Genomic DNA, 6,250 nt, shown 5'->3' with positions numbered 1-6,250 from the left:
TTGTACCGTACATTATGCCTTTGTACCGTACATTATGCCTTTGTACCGTACATTATGACTTTGTACCGTAACTTATGCCCAAATTTGTCCAAATGAACGGAATGTCACACTATGAGCAGGAGCGCTCGCTCTTATTCGAGAGACCAGGTCTGTTAGTGCCATGCCATGGAGATCTGACCTGGATTTGTACGAGAGAAATCTTACTCGGGATTCTGGGCGGGAGAGTTCAATAAATTAGCGTGGGCGGTGACTATTTTACCATCAATGATCGGGAACGTTTGAAGGACTAAGCACTCCCCGAACGATCGCTGGCGATGCTTACACTAATATCTGATTCGTAAATCGTGTTGATTTTGTTGGACTGTGGGCTTGCTATGTGAACAAGTGGACTGTGGGCGTGCTATGTGAACAAGCGGACTGTGGGCGTGCTATGTGAACAAGTGGACTGTGGGCGTGCTATGTGAACAAGTAGACTGTGATGGGGCTATGTGAGCAAGTGGACTGTGATGGGGCTATGTGAACAAGTGGACTGTGGGCGTGCTATGTGAACAAGTGGGCTGCGGGCGTGCTATGTGAACAAGTGGACTGTGATGGGGCTATGTGAACAAGTGGACTGTGGGCGTGCTATGTGAACAAGTGGACTGTGGGCGTGCTATGTGAACAAGTGGACTGTGGGCGTGCTATGTGAACAAGTGGACTGTGGGCGAGCTATGTGTACAAGTGGACTGTGGGCGAGCTATGTGAACAAGTGGACTGTGGGCATGTTATGTGAACAAGTGGACTGTGGGCGTGCTATGTGAACAAGTGGACTGTGGGCGCGCTATGTGAACAAGTTGACTGGATAACGACGCTCTGTCACTGACTCTGAGTTGTTAGAAATTTCCGTATTTCTTGAATCGTCCAAGTTGACGATTCTTTTTCTTAGTCTTAGATAGGAAGGGACCTGTAAATAGTTAAGATTCGAACTTAGGCCAGGACTACCACTGCATTGTTGCTACGTCGGGAGTTCATGATTTATTAAGTTATTCCTTGCTAATATCTTATTTTTCGTTGGAGTGAACACTCTTAGTTTTCGTTATGTTTATTTTTTGCATTTAACTGCATGTTCGAACTTCTTTGTTTAGAAGGCTAGACTCCGAACGCGCTTGGACTTAGCCTTCAACTTAAATTAGTCTATTGGCCTGTGGCTTTTGAATTTCGTATAACGATTAAACTATTTAATAAATATTCATGAACTGAGAGGAAGGACGTAGTACTTCCTTAATCTTTACTGTAATTGCGTTTGCGTCGGAGTCTGCCCTTCTCTTACTAATTAATTTCCCTTTATATGGCCACTTAAAATGCCTCTTAGAATTTCAGCTTGAAGCCAAAGATTTTAAGGTGGGTTTAGGGATTGAGATAAATGTTATATTGAGAAATGATTGAGCTCTAGTTATAAAATTCCTTATTTACTGGATTTAAAGCGGTAGCATTCTATTTTTTAGAATAACTGCAACGCCTGAGGGGCCGGTCCGACTTCTGCTATACGGAAGAATCTCATCAATCTTTGTTCCTTTACCTGTTTATTGAGGTGTGTGGTTGATTCAATTTGAAGCATTGTTAATTTACCTTTGCGCCATTGTTGAAATCTTTGTTCGAATATTAATTACTGTTACATAGCTTGCGTTCTATAGTTTCCTTCATTTCTTCTACAGTTATGTTGGGCTTCGTTTTTGTCCGTTGGGACAAATATTTCTCAACCTCAAGCTGTTATTTTCCATGACAATGTCGTCTGTGGCAGGCGCCAAACTGCTTCGAGGGGCGACGTTTTCGAAATAAAATCGTTCGTGTTAATTGCCTTTGGTATTAAGCCTAACAGAGTCTCGTATACATTTCACTATACAATATTCACTTCACATTATATTGATTTTGTCGGCATTTAAGTGAGAAAAAATAATTTCATTTAATGGCCTTACTAAATTAAGCTTAATGACACCACTGGTTTTGTTTATTAGTGTAATCTTGAGGAAAACAAAGCAGGTTTCAAAATCTTATACTTGATTGCCTTTGATACGCAACTTTCTCGTGACCACTTACGTAAGTGCCTTTGATACACAACTTGCTCGTGATCCATTGCGTAAGTGCCTTTGATACACAACTTGCTCGGGATCACTTGCGTAAGTGCCTTTGATACACAACTTGCTCGGGATCACTTGCGTAAGGGCCTTTGATGCACAACTTGCTCGTGATCACTTGCGTAAGTGCCTTTGATACACAATTTGCACGTGATCTTCTGCGTTAGCGCCTGGTGATTGTGGCAGTTTGCCGTGCCTGTGTGCGCATGCGCGTGTTTGTGCATTTTTGTGAACGATTGCACGAGAGGGTAAAAGCCTGATGGGTTTATGAATGTTTGTGCATGATTGCGACTGTTTGCGCGTGTTGGGGTGCATGTTGTGATGTGTTGTACACAAAGCCCCGTCCTTAACTTCAGAGGACTTGGCTTGAGGCGCAGCGAGTTGCGAGCAAAGTTTTGATGATCGTGAGGATCAGAATACAAGGAAATGCTGGGTGACTCGGGTCCAATGGAAGTCGTATGAAGGCAATATAGATGAAATGTCGGGGCAAACTAGATGATATGTTAAGGCAATATAGATGTAATGTCGAGGCAGTATAGATGAAATGTCGAGGCAATATAGATGAAATGTCGAGGCAAAATAGATGTAACACCTGGGCAATATAAATGTAATGTCGAGGCAAAATAGATGTAACACCTGAGCAATATAAATGTAATGTCGAGGCAATATAGATGTAATGCCGAGGCAATATAGATGTAATGTTTAGACAAAAGAGAAGTAAAGTTGAGGCTATTTATATGTCGTTTTTTTTATAGTTGGGGTTAAGACTTGTGGCGACAAATGCGCCCACCAGCCTGTTCTCTGTCAGAATTATATGTCGTTGAAATTTCGAGGCAGTACAATAATTGGGACATAAGTGCAAGACTGATATTATATAAAGTATATATAAAAGAAATATCGTAGTAGTCGGTAAGTGATACTGATATCTAGATAGTTAATACACTGTTAGAAAAAACGGAGAAAAAACGGTCCCACTGGCGTTCTAGTGGCCGGTGGCCCCGTGAAAATAAACTGTTTCGCAGTTTTTATCAGATGTTTTACGGATTTCTAGTGTTAAATTAGAATAAAAACGGCGACACGGTGTTTCTGCTGACCGGCCACTGAAACGCCGGTATAATACCGTTAACGACAATTTTTCTAACAGTGTAGTTACTAGAGTAGCGACGTAACGCGATGAGTAACCCTCTTGTAAAGAGTAACTCTTTAATCTAATTTTGGACTGGAACATTTTTTTAAATCTTATGCAATTGTGTTATTGTCTCAGAGGCTACCTTTTATTCACAAGTATTCACTAGCTTTGGCTAAGTTTAGCATTCGAAGATGAATTAATTGGTCATCGGAGCATCTGTGACAGCTCACTGATGCTACACTGATAGAAATAAGTGAGAAAAAGAGTTGTTATAAACACAGCTGCACCCCAGAGTGTGTGGACAACTAGTGTAATCGATATAGACATTTTATTCTAGTGTAATCGATGTAGACATTTATACTCCTCGTTTAATCGACTAAGTTTTATAATTTAATAATTATCATCTTTAAACTCAGGTTACGAGAGCGTTACTATAATATGAGTCAAGCGAGTTATTAAAACACAAATCTGTCTTCGAAAGCCCGAAAAAAAACTGAGCTCCTACTTCATTTATTTCACGCATTACCACTTGAAGTCCACGCGGTACTAACGCTGCGACGTCCATATTTCGTTATTATTGGTACCGTCGATCCTTATCATGAAATGGTGTTCTTGATTTTTTTTCCCTTCGTGAACAAAACGTTTCAGATACATCAATATAAAATAAGCGATTTAAGGACGCTGGGATCATTTATGCTTATCGTTATCTGCAGGAATTCTTGAAGAGCTTTAAATATTTATTGACCTGTTCTTGTTTCGGTGATTGTAAAAACAGTAATAACATTAACCATGATTTCCGTGAAGGATCTTGTCTGATCATAGGATTAGCAAACGAGGTCAGATGTAGGAATTTAAATTTTTACCGGCATTTAGGCACCTATAAGCATTCATTCAGGCATTTAGGAATCTATACATCGTGCATAGATCACGGATATTAAAGCTTCCGTAACTCAACATAAACGACCAGCAGTTTTTTATGTCATATTTATTACCTGCAATAGAAGTAACGATAACATGCATTCCTGCTTGTGTATCATGTAAGATTTTTACTATGATTTTTACTATGGCAACTATGGTTGAATGAATAATGAAAAAAATTGAGAACACTTGAATTGTTGTTGGTTACAACAAAAATCGTGTGAAGTACTCGATCCAAAAGTTTTGGAAATAATTTTATACTAAACGAATATAAAAAAAAACACTTGTTAGTTGCAGATTCATTGAGTAATTTACAAAAAAAAAATAAACAACAAATATAATTTTCTTTAGTTTAATCTATATTCGGTGACTTCATACAAATTTTATTTTATTAATCCAAGAGACTGACAAGAATCTCCATGGTAGACCTCATCCAGGAAGGATGTATAAATTTCAGCCAGATTATTTGCATGGCTGCCGCTGACGTTTAGGCGAACGCGTCTCTAGTAAAAAATTTACAGCTAAAAAAACTGGAATTTTGCGAATCAGACTTGCAGGAAGTGGCAGTTTGACCTGAATTGCAGGGATCGCGTACAATTGGTGAAGATAATAAGGGCCCGCTCCCAGGCATCGGAATTAGCGACTCGTCCCCTTCTTTTTATGAGATGTACTAGAACTCTTTATTCTCTGAGCTGCCACCGTCGGAAACGGGAAGTAAAACGCATTGTCCTTCGTATCCTTCAAAATCTCTACCAAAAACGTACAGGTGGTGATGGAAAGTAAACGGCACTCCGTCGTTTGAATCCTTCGTATCCTCTGAAAGCTCTACCAAAAACGTGTAGGTGGTGACGGGAAATCAAAGTTAAACGCACCCCGTCCTTCATATTTTACGTATCCTCTAAAAGCTCCGCAAAGAACGTACAGGTGGTGAAGAAGAATAACGCATCCTGTCCTCCGCATATCCTCCACAAGCTCAACTAAAATTGTTCAGTTCTTGACGGGAAATAAAACGCATTCTGTCCTTCGTAGCCTCACACAAGCTCAACTTAAACCGCACCGGTCTTGACGGGAGGTAAAACTCATTTTGTCCATCAACTCATTCATGCGTCTGATCGAAGGCGTAGTCTCGAAACTACATTTTAAAACAAAATAAAGCACATTTCTGCCATTTTCTTTATCTGCTTGTCAGATGGCGTACTCTAAGCCGAGAAATAAAGATTCAGTATTCGATCTAATTTAGAATTTGTACTGAAGAAGATGAGTCAAAGCAGATTTGTGACGACATTGAATGTAAAATTGGAAATGATAAAATCGAAAGTTGCTGGGAGCAGACGTATGGTTGAGAAAAGCTTTTTAGTACAATAAAAAACATTCTATTTCCTCTACAGCATATAAAGGTTGCTAAGAATTTAGATGAGCGTTCGTTTCACTTATGGAAAAAAACGAAATTTTGTATCTTATTAAGTAAAATTGTAAATGTTAAAATCGAAAGTTGCTGGGAGCAGACGTATGGTTCAGAAAAGCTTTTTAGTACAATAAAAAACATTCTATTTCCTCTACAGCATATAAAGGTTGCTAAGAATTTAGATGAGCGTTCGTTTCACTTATGCAAAAAATAAAATTTTGTATCATATTAATGACCGAACGATTTGTATCTTTTCTCTAATATAGGAGTTTAATCAAGTTTTATAGTTGAATTAGAGAACTTCAATAAGATCTTAGTATGCTAGCTTCGAAGCCATTAAAACAAAATAAAGCATATGTCTGCCATTTTCTCTATCTGCTCGTCAGATGGCGTACTCTAAGCCGAGAAATAAAGATTCAGTATTCGATCTAATTTAGAATTTGTACTGAAGACGTAGAGTAAGCAGATTTGTGACGAAATTGAATGTAAAATTGTAAATGATAGAATCGAAAGTTGCTGGGAGCAGACGTATGGTTCAGAAAAGCTTTTTAGTACCATAAAAAAAAACATTCTATTTACTCTAAAGCATATAAAGGCTGTCTAGAATTCAGATGAGTGTTCGTTTACGCAAAAAATGAAATTTTGTATCATATTAATGACTGAAAGATTTGTATCTTTTCTCTA

Source organism: Hyalella azteca, unplaced genomic scaffold (genome assembly GCF_000764305.2).
Source record: "Hyalella azteca isolate HAZT.00-mixed unplaced genomic scaffold, Hazt_2.0.2 contig3971, whole genome shotgun sequence".
NCBI classification, from domain to species: domain Eukaryota; kingdom Metazoa; phylum Arthropoda; class Malacostraca; order Amphipoda; family Hyalellidae; genus Hyalella; species Hyalella azteca.
This window is presented reverse-complemented; position numbering follows the sequence as displayed.